This window comes from Myotis daubentonii, chromosome 2, assembly GCF_963259705.1.
Source record: "Myotis daubentonii chromosome 2, mMyoDau2.1, whole genome shotgun sequence".
NCBI lineage: Eukaryota > Metazoa > Chordata > Mammalia > Chiroptera > Vespertilionidae > Myotis > Myotis daubentonii.
Genome location: NC_081841.1, coordinates 135,604,088 through 135,626,599, shown reverse-complemented (window position 1 = coordinate 135,626,599; position 22,512 = coordinate 135,604,088).

Below are 22,512 nucleotides of genomic sequence, written 5' to 3'. Positions count from 1 at the left end.
TAAAATTAGGTAGCTTTGTTTGTTTTTTTTATTTTATCCTCACCTGAGAATATGTTTATTGATTTTAGAGAAGGGAAAGAGAAAAAGGAAGGCAGAGACGGAGAGAGACATCAATGTGAAGAAGAAACATTGATTGGTTGCCTCCTGTTTGTGCCCCTACCAGGATTGAACTGGAAACCCAGATATATGCCCTGACTGGAAATCAAGCCCAAAAGCTTTTAGTATTCAGGATCACAACTCCAACAACTAAGCCATCCAGCCAGGGGCTAAAATAAGGTAGTTTTATTAAATAATTCCAAAAACCTTCCTTCCTTCAAGTTCAGAGATTCAATATCCTCACCCTTTTTTAACCGTATAAAATGCTCTGGAAACAGTGGCCAACACCTAGGCTGCTCTTCCCCAAACCCCCCCTCCACACCCTCCCCCCCTCCCCACCCCAACCCTTTCACTGCTGCTCACAGCAGAGCTTTGACTACAGAAAGTCCTCTTGGTCATGGCTCTTTTAGGTCTCATTCATAGTGACTGAGGGGAAACAGTGCTCATGGTAGGCACGGCAGCTGCCTGGTTTGCAGTCTGTACTCAGGCAGAAAATATCTAGTGCCAAGTAAGTACTGTGGGTGCTGAGGTGCCCCCACAAGTAGCCACAGAAGTCCTCCTAAAGGGAGGGAGATTGTGTTCATTCCAAAGGAGAGCTGGGCTTTGGATCAGAATATTCTATGCATCAGTAATGGCGAAAGCCAAGGCCCAGATTGGGTTGGGCAGGGCAAGTAGAGTAGGCTGGTAGGAAAGCAAGTTTTGTAGCAAACATAAAGGCAGGAATCCATGTTAAACTTAATGGTGGGAGCCTTGAGGAATTCCAGGACAAGGACATGAAGACTGAGTGACCTTCTCGAGGCTCTATTGCATTTAGTGCCACAATGGAGGCACAAAGTTTAGTATAGTGCTAGGCCAGTGATGGCGAGCCTTTTGAGCTCGGCGTGTCAGCATTTTGAAAAACCCTAACTTAACTCTGGTGCCGTGTCACATATAGAAATTTTTTGATATTTGCAACCATAGTAAAACAAAGACTTATATTTTTGATATTTATTTTATATATTTAAATGCCATTTAACAAAGAAAAATCAACCAAAAAAATGAGTTCACGTGTCACCTCTGACACATGTGTCATAGGTTCGCCATCACTGTGCTAGGCACATAATAGGTGCTCAATACAATGGACTCAACAGTATAATAGGTACTCAATATTTGTTGAATGAATGAATGAGGCATCAAAAGTTTTTTGAGGAGGACATTGCCATGCCCTAAAATGAATTTAAGGAAGATCAGGGGACCTTGATATGCAAAATGGATTAGAAGTAGACAGAGAGGGAATGTCTTAGAATAGCAAGAAAATGACTCTTTACCAAACAAATTGAGACATAAGAGTCAAGCTGGACTATTGGGCGGTGTGGAGGGAAGAGACCCACGTGTTGTTTAAGACTTTCCCTAAAGCACTCCAGCTGGGAGGATGTCATTTTCATTCATGCAAATCTCCAAGGAAGGAGCCCCACCACCTCATGAATAAGAAAAATGCAATACCCCAGACAGGCTAGTGTACACTAAATATCCTTAGGCAGCAATTTAAGTTTCTCTATCCCACATCATATTATCAGTGGAAATGACCATAATCTCTGCGCAATTATTCTCTCTGTAATCAAGCTGGCTCTCAGTTCACCCTTGCCTTCCCTAGACTCAACAACTCTAATTTCCATAACTGCTTTCAGAAGTCTGTTCACCAAGTCTTCTAATTATTCATATTTTTCTCCTCTGATTCCTCTTCAAATTCCTTCTCCCTTAAGTTATTTACCTGAATCAGAAGATCAGTTTTGCTACAGCCACACTCATCTTACAGACCAGCTTTTTCTCTAAGTAGTTGGCAAGGAGCATAGCTCTGCTTCTGGAGGGAGACCTGTCCTCATGGGAGCATCACAGTTCTGTTTCAAGTCCAGCCAGCCAAAGACTCAGACTGTCCTTGACTAGAAGAGCACCCACAGAAATCAGCAAGAAGCCCACCTCCAGACAGTGTCTGGCCTCAGATCCCAGAGGAACTCACCATCCTTTTCCTCTTTATCGTCCTCTCAAAGCCCCCCCGCCCCGCCCCTATCTTTGTATGAGCCAACATCATGCAGGCAGGCACAGAAGAGTAATTGATGACCTTAAGGGATATCAAAGTGCTATTGAGCAAAACCACTACTCAACAGCCTCGCAGGTGCTTCCTGCACCAGAGAGGGAAAGGAGTGTCTTTAGAAAGCCCTAAATAACTCTAGGCAGGGATGTCAACTTGACAAATAGCCCTTAAGAAATAGCCCTGTTGTTCTCTGGTGTGTGATTCATCCCAGGCAGTGCTGGGGGGGATGACAAGGCCCAGTCCAAGTCCCACAGTTGTCACTTGGGGTAGCCCTCCTCTCCGGAGAAATAAGAAAGCACATATATAGGATATCTTGGCCTTAATCACTTTGACCTTGTTCCTGGTGGTTTTATTAAGGGAATCCTATATTTGTGCTGATTTGGTTTGAGCTGCATTTGTTGAAGGATGGGAACCATCCTCTTTCTCTAAGCATCCAAAAGCCTCTCTCCCTTTGATATCAATTCCCAGCGCAGTCATAGCAACAAAGACTCTAGGCTCCTCAGGACCGAGGCCTTCCTTCTCCCTGATCTCAGTTCCTCAAAGAACCAGATTAAGCGCTTATCAAATGTTGAGTGGATAAGGGAAAAGATCACAAGATCAAGAATCTTGATAGCTAGTTTCTGGTCTTAATTCTAAGAATGCGTAGCTGGACCTTAGCCAAGTGCTCAAGGTCTCCGGGCCTCCATATCCTCGTGAGTAAAAATGAGAAAGCAAGTTCTCAGTTCCTGTCAAACTCAGACCTGCAGAGGCTGCCTGAGGTTTGCACTGGGCTCAGCAGAACAAAGGCAAGGTGGATACGTGGCATCAGCAATCGTTTTGCACAACCATCATCAGAAGTAAACAAGAGCATGTTGAAAACCAGGTAAAAGGTGTATGATTTTGATTAGTAGGTGGGCCTGGAGGTACTATGAATAGTGAGTGGACCGGCATGTAGCCCACAGGACAATCAACCCCCCTGAGTTTCTTGGGTGCTCTTCTCCAAGGTGCCCCAGCCACCAGACTATTACATGAACACCAACTTTTTGGCTCATGGTGTTTCTTTTATGAAGGAGTACAGCAAATCCATTGTCCAAGGAAGGCTGTCCCAGCAGTAGAGGCAATTTTGTGTGTGTGAGTTGCACAGAGGACTCCACACAAGATGGGGTGGTTTACTTTTTTTAAAAATTTTAGTCCTCCTCTGAAGATATGTTTTCATTGATTTTTAGAGAGAGAAGAAGGAAGAGAGAGAGAGAGAAACATCAATGTGAGAGAGAAACATCTATAGGTTGCCTCCCATCTGCGTCTCAACTGGGTATCAAATGAACACCAATCTAGGGATGTGCCCTGACTGGGAATCAAACCTGCAACCCTTTGGTGTACAGGACAATGCTCCAACCAACTTAGCCACCTGATCAGGGTAGGGTAGGTGATTTATAATGAAACCCTGTGTGTACCCTAGAGAGACTGGCCATTGTGTTTCAACACAGAGCCCATTTCTTAAAGCTGATTAACCATCTGATTAATTCCCTCATGCCTGTGGATGTGATGTAGGTTTTAATGTCATTGGTTGCCATCAATAGCAGTTTTGTTACTATTAACAGAAAGCAAGGCACATTTGTTTGAAATCAAGAATTCACAGATGCCTGAATATGTCCCCTCCTCTAAGTTGAACATCCTTATAACCTTGAAACTGAAGGATTGAGTGAAATTGTCTTTTGAATGGGAATGTATTTTAGCAACTGGAATTAATGTTCACAAAAGGTTTTCAGAAGATTTAACAGTCCCAATTTTCCCTGTGGGAATTGTGTTAGATTCTTATATGGAGATCACTGATGCCCCTGACCACTGAAACTCTCAGTGTTAGAGAAGTTAGTGAGAATTCTGACTTGCCCTTTATTTTCCCCTTCCTTTGTGTAAAGCATCCAGTCACTCTCACACCTTGGCTTTGGTTACCTTGGCAGGTGCTTTGGTCTGACTCTGTTGAAAAATTCATATGTTGAAATCCTAACCCCCAAGATGATGCTAAGAAGGTAAGACATGTGGGATGTGCTTAGGCCATGATGAGGCTGAGGCCCTCATGAATGGGATTAGTATTCTTATAGAAGACCTTCCAGCACTCCCTGCCCCTTCTACCATGTGAGGATACAATGAAGAAGTCTTCGACCCCAAAGAGGGCCTTTACTGGAACCTAACCATGCTGGCAGCCTGATCTTGCGCTTCCAGCCTCCAAAACACTTGAGGCAAAATAAAAGAGAGACTTCAACCTCTGTTCCTCTGGAATTCACAATGTAAAGTCAATTTACTAAGACAAACGCCTGCCACAAAGACCCAGCATTTGCTGCCACTTTACAGGTGAGAATTTCAGCTTCTGGAGCTTCAGAAGGTATGGGTGTCGCGCTCAATGTGATACTTCCAGTTTGGAAGCCACCCCGACTCAAGGGCAAGCTTTGTGGGCACAGGGATCTGCTTTGGGTTTGTTCACTGCTGCACCTCCAGTGCCTAGAATAGCAACCAGACCCCATAGCCAATATATATTTATTAAACAGATAAATTAATTAATAAATGAACCATGGAACAATGGAGTCAAAGAGCCATGTAGTGTGCAGGTTTGAACAAGTTACTTGCTTTCTCTGCAACAAGATTTTTTAAACTTGAAAAGAATATGTGGATTACTGGTTTTATCATGTTAATCTCTTTAAAACAGTACTCATTAATGTTAACTATTTTTGAATATAGGTCTTCCCATCGATTGTAATTTTTCTATGTCCTCACAGAGGGCTAGCAGATATTCAGCAACTTAAATATATCTAAAAATTATTTCCATCAAATGATCATATTAGTAAAGTCCTGAAAGGAATTTTGGTTGTTGTTTGTTTTAATTCCTTTGTTAACAGCTCAGATGTGCATAAGTGCTTGGTTTCATTCCTGTTGTGTTATATGAAGTGTGATTTTTGCATTCAGACTCACTTACCAAAAGAGCCAAGTTACATTTGTACACTTTTCTTGGGTAAAGCCCATTCCTACAAAACTGGAATGCAACCTCCTAGTTATGCTAACGATCCCCCTAGAACAGGGGTGGGCAAACTTTTTGACTCGAGGGCCACAATGGGTTCTTAAACTGGACCGGAGGGCCGGAACAAAAGCATGGATGGAGTGTTTGTGTGAACTAATATAAATTCAAAGTAAACATCATTACATAAAAGGGTACGGTCTTTTTTTTTTTTAGTTTTATTCATTTTAAACGGGCCGGATCCGTTTGCCCACGGCTGCCCTAGAAGCAAGCCCTTCATGGAAGGAAAGTCTCAAAGAGCTTTCCAGATGGTGAGCTGACCATGCCACTCTCCTCAGGCCATAGATCAGGCCTCTCTCACCTAGCCCCCTCCAAAAACATGCAGCTCAATTATAGACAAAGTAGATATTGGCTGACTTTGACCAAACAACAAACAAATAAAATAGCAACTAACAAAATGTGCAAATACTTTGTGGCTAAGATATAGAGAGCAACTTGTAAACATGAGTTCACTAAGTCTTATGAAATAGGGGTAAAGGAAAGTGGCATCATTTTTATTCCACTCGAGAAAAGAACAGAGAAAGGGATTGAGAGAACAAATTGGAATCCAGCGCCTGGCTCCTGGATCCACAGTTTAAGTGACAGCACACCCACCCAGAGTTCTCCATAAAAAGCCATATAGCCAGACAAGCAATGGGTCCATGCTGCGTAACTGCCAGCCAGGTTAGAATGTGCCTTCTTTAATCAGAACAAAACAATCGTGGTTAACAGAGCATGATTAATATTTCTTACAATTCTAGCTGGTTCCCCACATTCTATTTCTGTACCTATCCCCAATACATTGAGATACCAGTCATTCCCATATCTTACTGCTAAACATTGATCTGGCTTGGAACACTGCATTAGTAATAATAAATATTTGCACACAGAGAAGTGCAGCACAAATAGCAGGGATTGTGGAGTCTAAAATACCTGAATTTAAATACCAGCAGTATGATCTTGAACAAATTACTTGTACAATCTGAACATCAATATTGTGCTCTGTAAAAGGGGTCAAGGATAGCAACCCAGCAGTGTTGTTATAGAAGTGATAGATAATATCTATAAACTTCCGGCACATTGCTCAGTTCATAAACTGTCTTTAATAAAGGATGATGACGATGACACAAGGGTGATGATGATAATAATGAGCTTCCCTATTCAGAAAACACATTCTCAAGTTAGGCAAGCACTTTGCCTTTTTTCCAGAAATGTTAAAGCTTAATGAAAATTTGAGATGTTTAAATTTTTTAAAATATATTTTTATTGATTTCAGAAAGGAAGGGAGAGGGAGAGAGAGATAAAAACATCAATGATGAGAGAGAGAATCATTGACTGGCTGCCTCCTGCACGCCCCACACTGGGGATCAAGCCTGCACCTGGGCATGTGCCCTTGACCAGAATCAAACCTGGACGCTTCAGTCTGCAGGCCGACACTCTATCCACTGAGACAAACCAGGTAGGGCAAAATGCTAAAATTTTACAGCTTATCAGTTCAACTTTTGGGGAGGACCAATTTATAGAAATTAAATTTGCTGTATTCATTTGGCCATAACCTTAAATGGTCCAAACTGAGTATTCCCAGAACAGGGCTTTTCTTTCCCATCAGTTTAACACACACGCTTACCCCAGTGATTCATTTCTCATTTTGGTTTGGGAAGGAGCCAATTGGTAAAAGGGTTCAGTGTGTTTATTGCTTCTTTGTTCTCAAGCATTTCCTGGGGTCTCCTGGCAGCTGTTGGGTCTGCAGCAAACAGCAAAGCTCTCCAGGATTGCAAATCCCAGGCTCTGACCGTTGGCTCGGGCTGGCATAGAACAGCTGAAAGTCCTTCTGCTCCCACCCCAAACTCTTGCCCAGTATTTTGAGCAAATACAGGGCAGGAGCTGAGCGTTTGGTCCCCTGGGGCTTATTCTTACTCGTGTTTTGGAGTCGGCTCAGCTGTCTCTTGCCAGATCCCACACAGGACCTTTCTTCTTGATACTGACTGTGCAAGACCCTGGAACCTATTGCCTGGTCTCCAACAAGCAGCTGTTTAGGGGAATGGGCACACAGGGGTGTGTGTGTGTGTGTGTGTGTGTGTGTGTGTGTGTGTGTGTGTGTGTGTGTGAAGCCAATCATACTTGGTCGTCAACAATGACACTACTAGATGTAGACACAGCAGATACCCTGGTTCTGGAAGGCGCATGGGTGCTTTTCCAAATAGATTACGTAGACACTCTGCACCAGTCCAAGCCTCCAGGCCTAGAGGCCTGCTCTACATCCGGAGGTGAAAAAAATGATTTAGCCCAGGCTGAGCCAGCTCTTTCCAGCTCTCTCCACCTCCTGCCATCATAGCACCACATAAACACCTGCTGGGGTGGGTGGGTAAAAAAGGCAATACAACTCAGTGGGCAAAAGCACCACCTTTAGCCTGCAGCCAACCAAAGTCCAAATCTGGCTTTGCCGTCTTGGGGAGCTCTGTGACCTTGAGCCAAGTATGTAATCTCTCTTTGCCTCAGTTTCCCCAAATGTAAAGCTATTAACACCTACTCTGTTATGAAGACTAAATGAGATGGTGAGTGGAAAGGGCATGGCACATGTTGACATTAGAGTGGAATGTGATTAGAAAATGCTGGCAGACTCCCTTGGATTGGTTTCAGTGAGCTCCCAGAAACTCTTTCAAGAGTTTAGGCATAATGAGTGAATTAACATGGGTTTCTGTGGGAGTTTTTATGCCACTGGTACTTTTTCAGTTTTGAGGATGGTGGGATTGATCAAATAATTAATTAAAACCATTTTAAGTGTCAGGCATTGTTGAGGCAGAAGTCTGCAGAAGTGAAAAGGCTCAGATCACTGTCCTCACGTGGTCCACACAGGATAAGGAGAGGTGAAGGGACCTGTTCAGATATTGACAACATTCAGGGTGATTTGGGCTGTGACAGAGATATTATAAAGTAGCTAAGGCATCAGAAAAGGTTTCCCAGAGGGGTGACCACAGAGAAGAGGCTTGAAGAATGAATAGGGACTTATCCAGAAAAGAAAATGAGGAAGGGAATTCTAGACAGAGTGAATATACAAAGGCAAAAAAATAAAAATAAAAAATAGCAAAGCGAATGCCATGTTTGGAGAATGGTAAGTAGTTCTTTGCAGTTGCACTGCAACGGGGAGAGAATTGTCTGGAAAGATAGGACTGTAGGTTAATCTATTCGCTATAACAATTTGGCCTAGGCCCGTGGTCGGCAGACTGTGGCTCGCGAGCCACATGCGGCTCTCTGGCCCATTTAGTGTGGCTCTTCCTAAGCCTTAGGAGTACCCTAATTAAGTTAATAACAATGTACCTACCTATATAGTTTAAGTTTAAAAAATTGGCTCTCAAAAGAAATTTCAATCGTTGTACTGTCGATATTTGGCTCTGTTGACTAATGAGTTTGCCGACCACTGGCCTAGGCCACTCAAGGACACACTAATAGATGATTTAGCTTGGCCTGTTGTCCATCCTCAGTGGACCTCTCAACCCCAGCCACAAAGGCAGGAAGACAGTAATGGGGACCACAGCCAAGTCTTAACTTGATGTAAATGGTTCTCTCAGCTCTTGTTTTGCTATATAAACAAATATCTTTTTTTAAGTTCTGTTTCTTCATCTATAAAATTGGATTGCAGTGGGGTGATGTTCTTCCTTTAAAGAAACTTTATGCAAATCTCAGTTTCTCATCACCCACTGATGAAAATAGTTAGGGGCAATGTTTGAATAAAGCGGCTGTTCAACATACCCTTCTAGAAAATTATACAAAGCAACTTCGTAAAAATCAATTCGACTGTTCACATGTGGTAATGAACATCTTGAATGAATTTTTCTTTCTCTCCTTATGGCCCCATATGATTTTTCTGTCACCCTCTGCTCCCACCTGCAGGATGATGAGCTATCAAACCTAAACTATTGCTTCCACTTCTAATTCCTCTGAGAAGGAGTCTTAGGTTACAGCTCAGGGAAGGCAACATTAGCACAGGTGAAAGTACTTAATTTCCTTTTCCCCATCCTCAAAAAAAAAAAAAAAGTAGCAGCTGAAATCTATCAGAGCCTTCAGTGAAAATCTGATAGATCTATTAGGTCATCTGACCCATCAACTAGAGCGCACTGACGCAGGGGACTCCCTTTCCATTCTGGCCATTTTCTATATTCTGTCAGCAGTGCCATCCTCTCAGTGCCCATTCTGATAGCTGCGTCTTCCCAAATCACAGCTTGACTTCCGGAGGCTGTGGCCAGGCAGTGTTTCCTACACAAGCTGCCTGAAAATCCCCCTCAGCAAGCCTTCGTGGCACTGAGGAATCTGAGTCATGACCATTTCACCCTTCACGCGAGGAAACTGAGCCACAGCAAATACATGGCTGTTCCAGGCCCACAGACATTCCCCGGCAGAAAAGAATAAACCATTTAGGGCCCTTATTGATGACCCAAGATCGCAGAGCTCTGTCTCCAAAGCAACCTCAGGAACGCAGCGCCTGTGGTCTACAAAGTGGGGAAACGCAGGGGGGATGAAGGTGGGGTGGGGGAAATTGCAGGCAAATATTTAAACAGATGTAGATAAAGATGGTAGACATGGAGTTTGTTTGTTTTTACTGTGATGGTCAATCCTTTGGGGATTTTGTCCTTTTTATTAACATTGAAACCAATACAGGAGCCAATGTTCTGAGCCTGCTTAGAAAGCAGGTTCATATCCCATCCTCACTTCTAATGCAGATGATGACAAGGGTGCCTGGTTTGTCACCACATAGCTGTTTTATTGATCCCAGACAGCATCTCACACCCTAGTCCTGCATCTCAACTTTGCACAACTTTCAGGTTGTGTGCTAGATGTTTTTTTTTCCTCTTCTACTCTCCTGGAGACAGACAGGAGATTCTTTTTATTTTCTACTAGAGACCCGGTGCACGAATTCGTACACCAGTGGGGGGCCAGCTCTCTGATATCCCCTGAGGGGTCCTGGGACCTCACCGGTGCACCATCAGGGCCGGGGAGGGACTCGGGAGGTTGACCAACTGGGAAGGGACCACAAAGGGCTCCAGGGCATGTCTGGCCCATCTCGCTCAGTCCCAATTGGCCAGATACCAGCAGCAAGCTAACCTACCAATTGGAACATCTGCCCCCTGGTGGTCAGTGCACATCATAGCGAGTGGTTGAGCAGCCTTAGCATATCATTAGCATAGTACACTTTGATTGGCTGAATGGATGACTGGACGACCATATTAGGTCACTTAGCATACTAGGCTTTTATTATATAAGATTTCTCTTAAGGCACAAAACAGAAAGGCTGAGACCAAATGAACCCCTTACAAACCCATAGATGGCTCCTTTACATCCAGTTTATTTTCCTGATTAAAAATAAAACCATTTTTTATTTTCCAATTACAGTTGACATACAATAATATGTTAGTTTAGGTGTATTTAAATAGATATTGATGATATAGATTGATAGAATTATATTTTTAAATCAGCAAAATTCCACTGATCTCATGGGAGATGACCAGAATTTTACACTGAAACCTATTCCCTCCATCAAGTTAACAACATAAAAAAAATTTTCACATAAGAAAGTAAAAATTTCAAGAAGAAAATCTCTTTTGAAATCTTAGTTACCCAAAAGGAGTTGTTCTACTTCCTATTCCCCAAGCTTTCGTAAAAGTTCTCAGATCTTTGAGTGGTTGCTTCCTGATTCATGATTGTCCCCTGCTTTTATGCAGCTAGTTTATTTAACTCCCACCCTGCTCTGGGAACCCAGTATCACACTAACAATGGCATAGACAGGGCTTTGGAAAACAAACTCGGCCTGTTCCTCAAATTGGGAAAACACAAAGAAAATAACTCGTTCAGACTAAGCTACTGTAGAAACAATGGTGCTGCCATTCTTCCATTGAATTTTCCATGACTTTGATGTCAGCAGACTGGCCCTGAACTCATTTCTTAGTAAAATGCACATACCTGCAGCTTAGGTTGATGGGGGGGAAAGAAAATCTCTGAGATCCATGTCAGAGTCAATTGGGGGAAGCAGGGACAGCACCCACGGGCAATGGGGTGGCTCATGGCATTGATTCCACTGAAAAGGAGCTATGACCCAGAGGTAACCCTCCTTCCTGTATGAGGACATCTTTGAGACAACCCTGGAAGTACCCAGAAATGGAGACTTGAACCAAATTGACCTGGTTCTTAAGGAGTAAGAAACGTGCTTCCCTGGGTTACACTTGAAGCTGGACAGTAGACTGGGTCCCATTTCCCTGGTCCCTGAAATTCAGGACATGATCTGAGGCAGACACTGCTGACTCACCCCCATAAGCCATGTCCCACCCCCTGTTCCATAGCTGTCTCCCGCTACAGAGGCCACAGTGCAATGCTCTCTTTCCTTGCAGCCAGACAGAGCCAGATCACCCCGTCCTGGCCCATCGAATGAAAACAGAAGACTCCTGGATGCATCTTCCAGCATAAATTTTCCTTTCCTGAGAACAGGGGACAGTCTTGGCCAGCAACGACTCTGCCATTCCCCCTTCTTTCTGCCTTGAATGTGTCACCTTACCTCGGAGGTAGACTTCAAACTTGGCTCTCACTTCCCAGACCCATGCTTCTCACCACCATGGCCTACTGTTTCCTTTTAATCACTTCCTTGGCCCACAGATTACAGCCAGCAGAAAGAACCCAAAATGCTAGGCATTGAGGGACAGAGAAAAGTGCTCTGGGCCAGGCACCTGCAGAGGAATCTGAATACAAGTGCTTGCCCGTCCCGGTGTGTGGCTTTCAGTCGGTTAATTCACTTGTTTGAGTCTCTGTAATGAAATTACTTAGACAGGACATCCAGTAGAGCAGGGATTCCGTTTTCCATTCAGATCTTTTCTCACCCTCGGCGTTTCAGATCTGAGACCAAAAAGTGTTGTAAGTCCTGAGCCCCATGGAGCACCTGAAGTTTTCATGTTGCAGCCCACATCCACGGTTGGAATCATTCAGTGCAACTGAGTGGGCTTGTCAGAAGCCAAAGGAAAGGTGCCATTTTCCTCCAGATAACACAGCTCCTACAATTTGCACTGGAAAATCTATTCTCAGGAAGAATATTAAAATGATTTTACGCTGCTTGGTTTCCCGGACGGATCTTTTCATTTTCTTAATGGTCCCCACCTGGAAAGGAGTCTAACCACCGGGCCTCTGCTGGCAGCCGGAGCCTTCCCACCGCTGATTCTGGGAGGGCGGCCCCTCGCACATCGGCTGGGTGCTGAAATGCACGCTGAGTCTGGCCACACTAGCCATGGGGGGAGGAAACCCTCTGGTGGGGTGCAGCCCGGTGCGTGGTGCCGAGCATGACTCCGCCTCACTCCCTGTGTGACTGGCTCCGCTGCTGTGCCACTGTCTCAGGACAGAGCTGCTGCCCCTGGAGGAGCCCACTATTCCCCACGCCCTCACAGGGGGTATTGGGACGATCTATTGTCGAAAGTCTGTCCCATAATGGGAAGCTGGGTGTGACCTGTTCCCAGGAGAGACACACCAGCTGTGGGAGGAAATATCACACCGGGCTAATGCCCAGGCTCTAGACAAATTGCCTTGATCCCATTTTTATTCTGCCTCTGACTATCTTTGGAATCGTAGACAAATTCACTTTTCTCTCTTATTCTCTCAGCTGTTGAAGCACATAATGCTATTATAGACCACATTAAGTTATTGTGAGGGACAAATGAGTTAATTTGTATAAAGCACTTGGAGCTGTGCCAGGCATATAGAAAGTCCTCAATAAATATCAGCTATTATGTTTAAAATATGGAGAAAAGAAAAAAAAAATCACTTCTTGAGCACCCCTCTGGGCCAGGCACAGTGCAAGGCACTTTACGTTCATTATTTAAGCCTCATAGTAATGCAATGAGAAACAATCATTATTTGCATTTTTACTGAGTGAGGAGGTTAAATAACTCACCCAACTACACATTGCTAGTGAGCAGTACATCTAGGATAGGAGTTGAACCAGGTCTGTCTGACCTGTAATCCTATAGGGAGGCATGTGTAGAGGAAGCAATATTGTTTCAGGAGAACTGCAATTGAAGAATTCCAGAGATGAGCAGCAGCAAAGTAAATGACAGAGAAGGGTACTTATGTGAGGAACATCTGCTGGGGGAGTGAGTACCTCAGTCACTGATAAAAGACAACTATTCCTTTTCCCAAATATTCTAGAGGAAAGTGTCACAGATGCCAGAGGTTGGCCAACCCAGCTGCCATTCCCAGGCCTCTTGCCACTTTTTCGCAGAATCGCAGTTTTAACAGTGACAGTGCTTCAACCCCTAGGCAGTAAATCATGGCCTCTGGCTCTCACATCCCTGTCCTTCTTTACAGCTAGCTGTCCAGGTCAGACCACAAGAATATAGGGAACATTTTCTTCGTGGCTTCAGGAAAAACTTTTTTAAAAAAAAAGTAAAAAATTAGAACCTAATAAAGAGAAGGTCCTTTAAAAAAGAGAGTGAGAAGGTCCTTGCCCCTTCCTGTAAGCGCTGGATGCTCATGCAATGTCTGGCACTGCAGCAGCTATCTTAAGACCATGAAGCATGAGAACAAAAAGCCATTAATACTGAAGATGGCAAAGAAGGACAAAAAAAAACCAAAAAACATGGAAGGATAACCAAGTGACTGAACAAACTCTCAGACCACTTAGCTCCAGAGTTCTTCTAAAGAAAATAATAAGTGTAATTATGCATTCATTTACTCATATTTACTCAAGTCTCCTGCTCACAACTGAAACAGAAGGTAGCCTTGAAGGAATGAAGCTAAAGCTTACCTAGTCAGAATTAAAACTCCTCCATATGCAAAATGAACCAACAAGCAAAATGGAAACACACTCACAGATAGAGAACAGGCTAACTGCGGTAGGGGAAGAGAGGGTTGGGGGATTGGGTGTGGTGAGGTGATTGGTGGGGGGTGCAGGAGGGGAGGGTATGGGGAATACATGGTGATGGACGGAGATTTGACTTGGGGTGGTAAACACACAATACAGTGTATAGATGATGCATTACAGAACTGTGCTTTATGTGAAGCACAACTAACCCGAAACCTGCTTAATTTTGTTAACCAGTATCACCCCAATAAGTTCAATGAAAAGGAAAAAAAGTGCCTTAAACTAAAAAAAAAAACCCTCCTCCATCTGCACTCACATAACACATGGCCTACACCTTATTCTGCCTGATGTTTCCAAGGCTGGTTGTTTACCTAACTTTTCTCTTACCTTTTCGTAACCATCCCAATATCATCTCTGATAAGCTATTTGAAGGCAGGAAGTTTGAATCATTTTTGATCCACTGACCCCTCCACTCACCCCCACATGCCATGTTGACTTATATCATTCTATGCTGAATTATCATGTCCATTGCAGACAGATACAACAATGCACACACATACACACACATGTGCACAGTCATATACATACATGCCACCTATGTTTATGTGGTGCAGGAATCAGTGGGCTACCAGTACTGAACCCCTATTCAAGGTCTGAACGTGTCAGAAAGAAAACAGAGAGATGACATTTAGTGAAAAGAGACTGAACTACAGAAACTGAGACGCAAAGGACTAGGGAAAGAGAGGACATAAACCAACCCTGCAGCAGCTCGAGGGCTTGACATGGGGGAGATTTACTGCACTAATACGCCAGGATGCTGGCATAATTAGTCCCTATAAAACCCTGTCTTCTGGCTCAGAGTCAATTAAGTCATACGGTGTTTATTTGAGAGCTTTCTTATTACATGATGGGGGTGGGGCTGGCAGGGCCCCGAGTTCAGCTAACCCACCTGTCCCTGGCCTGGCACAATTTATGTGTCAGTCACATTGTTTTCAGGTGGTCAGGCAGCGAGGGGATGAATGGGAGTGTTTATGCTGACAGAGATACAGGAAGTTACCACGAGAGATGCTGAATGGTGCTATTTTCTTCATGACTTGGAAGGAAAACACCCATTAGAAAACATGCACCAGTTAATCCAGTGTTTGATCCTAACATTGGCTATTTTAAATCTTTTTGTGTATAGGGCACAAAACCACAATGATTTGCTTCTTAAAAATCACCCGTAACAACAGTCTATAGGTTTGTTAGAGAGATCCTGGTGACGTAGAAAACAGAAGCATCTTAATCAGGAAACATCTATACTGAGGTGCTTCTGACTGCACACATTTTACATGCCACTCTCCATCGCCATAGAGTGAATGAACAGCTCGTCGCAGGCCCTCAGTGTGAGACACGTGCATGTGGGGAGGCCTCCAGGAGAGGAGAGCTGTGGTCAGAATGAGAAAAAGGAAATTTGTGCACAACAGCGTGCTCAACTACAAGGGCAATTCCTTCAACTGAAATGAATTTTAAATTAAATGTGTGTGCTTCATCTCCATGGGTAACTTTCTAACCTTCTTTATTGGCCAATCGCAATTCCTTTGCCCTCACCAATCCACAGTGCATGTTCCCAAAGGAGAGGAACAGCACAGTGCATCAGCTGCTCCTTGTTACTAAAGAGTTAGCAAGAAAATCGTCTTTGAAAACTACGATCTGCAGGGAAGAAGAGTGAAAGGTCTTTAACTCTTAAATCATCCATCTCCTGATAACCAGCTCTTCCACCTGGGGCAGGCCTAGTAAGGAAATAGTGACCTCAGGCAGACTCTGATCTGAAATATTATTCTGAGTCTGTAGGGATGCTTCTCTCTCATTGTTCTTGTTCTGGTGGATGATTATTTGCTATTGTCTTGATCTTCCAATTCTCTGATTTCACTTGTTTGAATCTTTGTAGGGGAGAGTGATCTTTGTTGAGGATGCACTTGAGAATATGATATAAAATAGTAATTGTTAAAGCCCTCCAAGACCTGAGACAATGGCATGAGTGTCGATGCAATTTTCTCCCCAGGATATTCCTTTTTAAATCATTGTGATTCTTTCTTACCAATGGGTGGTACTCACTGTTCCTGATTGTCCTTAAACCCTAGCTCTGTTTCTTCCTTGGCTTCACTTCTGCTCTTTACTCGGAAGCATGAAAGCATCTCAGCTGTAAAAATATTCATGTCAAAGGCACACAAGCAACCCACTGAAGAAACATGATATCAATTAATTCTAGCAGAAGCATTTCTTTAAGTAAAAAGAAAAAAAAAGTGCACAACCTGCAGCATCCGAAAGAAAAAAAGAACTAACATTGTGGAGTCCTGACTAGATGGCAGACACTTTAAACTGATCCAGACAATAGCCTGAAATGCAATTATTGTGCTTTGTAAGGAAGCTGGAGTTTGTGAAGGTGAAGTCATTTGCCCAAAGTATCCTAGTGGGCAAGACTGAACTCTTGTCGAAAAAATGCCCACATTGAACATACTGTTTACATACTGGCAGTAAAGCATATTTCCTACTATCCCTACATATATTCACCCACTTACTAGTACATCCCCACCCCTTCCTGTGGCGCTGGGCGCTGGGCCATCCAACCAGAAGCAACAGCTGGTGATAAGAGCCCTGGAGAAACCGACATCCATCATGTGCAGATGTAAAGCTCAAGAGCACAGGTCAGCATGTCTAGGCTGCAGGGCCCAGCACACTGGATGTCCTCCGTGATTATTAAAAATGCCCAAGAAGATCAAGGGGGGATGATCACCCCTAGAGGATAGGCCAGCAGCTACCATTTAATACTATAATGGTATCCTGTTGCTTGTGGTCCTGCTCAATGGCACCAAACGTTCTCATGTAGCTTAGTAGGCCTTGCCTAATGCCTTAATCCATGATCCTAGATAAAGGGACCTTTGGGGGAAAAGAGAGAGAGAGAGAGAGAGAGAGAGAGAGAGAGAGAGAGAGAGAGAGAGATTTGACCTCTATCCATCTAGAAAACAAGAAATTGGGAATATGGCCAGAATAAGGCTGTCCAGTTATTATTTGGCATTGGAAGAAGCAGAGGGGTCAAGCCTGTGCCTGTGCTCTCACATTGGGAAACACCCACATATCAAGTACAGGTATAGCTTTCACACAACCAACCTGACTTACAGCCCCAGCCCTGACCAGGAGAGAGACGGTGCGTCCCAGCACACTCAGCCCAGGGGAGGGGTTACACTTGCCCACATCCTGATTATGGAATTCCACCCCCGGGGATGTTGCTGATTAAAAGCATAGACTCTGGAGCCAAATAGCCTGGGTTTGATTCCCAGCTGTCACTTACTGATTGTGTGACTTTGTGCTATCACATAGTGTCTCTGTACTCTCTATGAAATGGAAAGGGGATAAGAGTACCTTACCCTTGGTATTTGTGAAGGTTAAAGGAGATACTATATGTGAGCTTCTTAGAACAGTACAGTCTCCAGTCAAGGCTCAATGACAGCTATTTCCAATATAACTGTTATGTTGTTACTGATGAGCTTTAGAAAAGGTAGCCTTCAGAAATCCTTCCTTAAACCCACCCGCTCTCAGAAGGAAAGAAGAGACTGAGGAGCGAACAGCACCCCAGGGCAGTAGCTCTGGAAGGTGAAGTGTGCAGTAGAAGGCAGGACCCTGGGTTAGTACCCCTGGGAGTAAGTCTCCCTCTGCCTACATGAGCCACAGGACCGCCCCCCCCAAACCTTTTTATTTCCACCTGATGCCTCACCAAAGTCCATATGTGGAAGCCCTAACCCCAATGGGATAGTATTTGGAGATGGGGCCTTTGGGAGGTAATTAGGGTTAGATAAGGCCATGAGATCAGGGTCCTCAGGATGGGATTAGGGTCCTTGTGTGAACAGACCCCAGAGAACTCTGTTTCTCCCCTTTCCATGTGAGGACACAGTCAGAAGGCGGCCATCTACAATCCAAGAAGACAACCATGTTGGCACTTTGATTTTGGACTTCTAGCCTCCAGATGTGAAAGCGTACATTTCTGTTTTGTAAGCCGGTGTATGGTATTTTGCTATGACAGCCAGGCGGACTAAGACAGCATCTGAACCTGAAACCAGCAGTTCGTGCAGTTTCTCCCACACAAGCTGGCAGAGAGAGGAGTTTTCACATCCAGGTGGGGCGCCTGTATAAGATTCCATTGCAGAAAGTGTTCCCAGGCCAATAATTATTTAAAACCACTGGAATATGTAATTGTAAAGATCCCTCCGACTCTTGCAGTGCTTCTGCAAAACCCATGTCTAAGGACTCTGAATGCCACTGGCATTGCAATGGGAAGCAGTAGCTCTGTTCACACAGCATACACACAGTAGTAGTTCACATAACTGCATGCTTCATAAAACTGATTTTTTTCTCTTTTATATTTTATCAGTTTGGTAGAAAATCTTCCTGAAATGCACTACACACTTCACCTCCTTAAAATGTATGCATATATTCATTTGTATTTAGCTTTTCTTGGTGTGTTGTGTCATTCTGAGCACCTACAGAACAAGGCCTTCAGGGGCTTTTGAGATGTGCAATACTCTGCCTCCAAGGATCATGTGGGAGTGCTAAATGAGCCCAAGCTACTGTCCTCATAGATGTTATTATCTGTGCTGAGTGTGATCAGCCCCTAAAACCATGTAGACTGCTTTCTTTCACGTAGTTTTCAGGTGGGGAGGCCTTCAGAATGGCCTCACGTCACTCACATGGGATAAAATGCACGAGCCACTTTGGGGTAGTTACTTTTCCCCAGTGGCTTTTACACCTTTCCTTAGCTCTAGGCTTTCACCTGTGGGTCCTTCTCCCCACCATAACTCGGGTGCTGGTCATCGAACTGCCAGGCTACGGGCACTATTGCAGATGTCACTGCTCCGAGGGCCCAACGCACAGAAATCTCACAATTGATGCTATGGATGGTGAGTAGGGAGCAGCTCATGGTCCACACTCCAAATATGAAGCACTAGAAATGGAGATGACCGCAGGGGACTGTTGTGGGGAATGTGGTGACTAAACGTGGGAGCCCAGATACTGTGGGGTAGTCCTGGTACTCAGGGAAGTCAGAAACATCTCTGGTGAAGGCACATGGTAAGGAAACTTATAAAGCAACAAACTAATGTATTCTGAATACATGGAGAGATGAAGCGATGGAGAACGCTCTGGGAAGCCTCATAACAACCCAGCTTGGACCCAAACGTTGACACAGCGTTCCTGCCTGGGAGCCTGCCTGCTCTGAAGTGGACATTTTGGGGGGTCCTCTTCGCCCACTTCACAAGGCCCTGCTCAGATGAATTGTCTAAATGGTTGTCTCCATGACAACAAACTATTTTGCAGAATGCCAAATCAGGAGGCGAACAAGCATGTAGGAAGCAGACCTGAGATTTGCTCCTAAGGGAGCGCTCCAGGTGGCAGAGCAAAGCCAGAGGAGAGGGCCAACCCTTCAGAGCAGCTGTTCCCTGACAGCCTTTTCAGGGAAATCCTGTCACCTTATTCCTTCACTCACCTCCAGGGGCTGATCGGGTTTCTCAGCTGGCCTTGGGAGATGGCTTATGCATACAGTTCTAACTTGACATTTCTTCCCTGCTGTAACGTCACAAAGACTGCACGGCTATGTCTCAATAGAGCTGAACACTCATAAAATTCCCATTTTTTCGCCATCTCCCACTCCGCCTGCAATAAGAGAAGTTATGTATAGAGCATCTACCTCATTTCCTTTTATTTTGGTTTTGATTTCTATCCTTCTGTTTTGATAAAGTCTTTTCTTTAATGACTTTTAGTTGGAAAGGTGAATTCATTCTGTGAGACTGTCTCAATTTCTCTCCTTCTCTTTCTAAAATTACTCACTTTGTTGCCCTGGAGATAAGAGAAAATTCACAGCTCTCTCATGGTAACATTTTTCTTTCCTCTCTGTGGGCAGAGTGCATGGGATTTTTAAAACTTTAAACGCTGAGAGAATTACCATTCCTTAAATCCAATATTTTGTCTTTCATCTTCTGTTTATTCAGCCTAGAGCCTCAAGGTCAGGTTAAAATTAAAATCACACCAAATTGCTCTGGTTTGTTTTTCCAGTTCCAGGAAGATATTCTTAGTTAATCCTCCACCACGATGTGATTTCGAAAATACATTAACACCAGCCATTTATTTATCCACTCACTTAGTAAACTCTCCAGAAGGTCTTCTATGTGCACGGTGTGCTAGGTGAACAAGACTCCATCTTCACCCTTTCAGGAATTACTTAGGTCAAAACAGGATTGACCAAGAAAGCAATTAAGATGCAACGGTTTCTAAGGGAGCAGAAGAGGAGCCCCTAAATCAGGGCTGAGAGGACAGGGATGTAAAAGGGAGAGGGAATAGTCAAGGCAGTCCCCCAGGATATGGAATTCCATGTCAGGCAAAGGCCTAAAAGACTCAGACCAGGTTGGTACCTAGAGAAGTTCCCAGCTAGTTCAGTGAATGTCTATGGAATCAAGGACTATGAGTAAAACCTATTTAAGAAAGATAAAATATATAAAGTCACAGAGGCATGACAAAGCCTGAAACGTTTGAATCCTCAAGCCATTATGATGAGAAACTTGGGAAGTGCTGGCTACATGGGCGTGAATAGACCCCTCCCCTAGGATAACTGGAAAAAGAGCCATAATGGTAGCTTTTAGGTCATAGCCAAAAGCTAACTCAAGAATTGTCCTTGAATTAACCTTGCTGTCTAGATCCTGAAAAGCAAGCTTTAAGCTGCCTCGGTTGTGAGGGTATGCTTGCATTTGACAATGGTCAAAATCCAGAGAGTGAAAGTTGAGGGATGCCCACTGGAGAAGCCTGTGGGTTTGCCGGCCTGACTGATGGTGAAACCTGGGGCTGCTGCCCACAGTGACACTTCCTTCCAGTGACTATTTGTTGCTTCTAGTCCACAGTTCCTCTGCCTTTAAAACCAGACCATGTATTGAGACAGACAGCCCAGTAAGGGAGTATGCCAACTGGAGAAAAGACGCTATTGCATCCACTGTGAATTCCAAAATGTACTTCATGCTGCAGGCAACAGACTTTATAAGATGGTTAAGAAAAAAGGTTTTTATCAGGACTCAGGTTTTATCAAAGCTTTTTTTAAACATATAAAGACCCAAAAGCTTTTTCACCTGGCCATCTAAAGCAAGGCATTAAAGAAGATAGGGTATGACCTGAGGATGAGCTCTAGGTCACAGGAAGAAAAGGAGCCAAGATGGAACTGTGGCCTCCCTCCCCCAGATCTAGGGGACCACACCCAGTCCACATGGCCATACAATGGCCACGGGAGGTCTGAAACGAGCCTGAGAGTGGCTTTCCCCTGCAGGCATGGTAAGAGAACGGACCACTGGGAGCCCCAGGTTCCGAGAAGAACAGAATCATCTGGGGCACTGAGGGAGGCTTGTCACAGAGAGGCAGATAATGAATAATAATACAGGAATAGAAGAATGAGTGGACAAATAGAGGGGTTGACGGATAGACAGATTGACAGATGGCTTTGCATCAGAGTCAGATACCCAAGTCCAAAGGGAAAGCTGGATCAGAAAGAAAAGGCGATAGCAAGGTATTAAGGATAGTCAGAAGCCATCCAGATAATTTCATTCCATGATTTGTGCATTGCTGAGACCTATTGTTATTGAGACAGACAGCCCTATGTTGGCTCCCCTTGGGGTGGGAGAAATGGGATGGTCCCAAGGCTTCTAACAAAGGAAACTTCTGGGTTGTTAGACTCTCTTGGTGATGATAAAATGAAAACGTCTCATAGGATATTAAATGTATCTATTTTTATATGACCACTCTGCCATATAGCCCTGGGTTGAGAATACCATGAGAAATGTCATCTTCAAATCTAGAAAGTAATTTTACATGGAAAGTACCCAAAGATAAAGTCCTTGTTAAAAAAAAAAAAATAGCTAAAGAACATACTAATATATGCTCACCCCATGGATAAGAACAATAGTTTGGTGAAGGTCAAGGGAGGGGAGGCAGGGGCTGAGGGGGGGGAGGTGGGAGGGGGGGAAGGGGGGAAAAGGAGGGACACCTGCAATCCCGTCAACATTAAAAATTTTAATTAAAAAAATAAAAACTAAAAAAATGTGCTATTGTTGCTGTATTCTTAAACCTTCACTTGTTATGATCATGTGGGTATTTTCCTATAAATAAATACTAAGCTTTATTTACATCCACATAGGAATTCCCCAGAGGTAATAATAATGCTCTCCAAATCCCCAGTGAAATTCCATTTAAATGGAATGGTCCAGATGAAACAATTCATTCTGTGTTTTGCCCAAACACTCTGCCAGAATCGTGTTCTTGCCAGAAAGCAAATATACTGTTTGTGTGCTTTCATCCTGAGATTCTCGTGCCACTCCTCATTCTTTAGTACTTCCGACGAAGAGCCCTGCAGACCAGGCCAGACTTGGTTTACTTACGAAGTAGCACAGGAGGAATTTGCCTTCATCTACTTCAAAA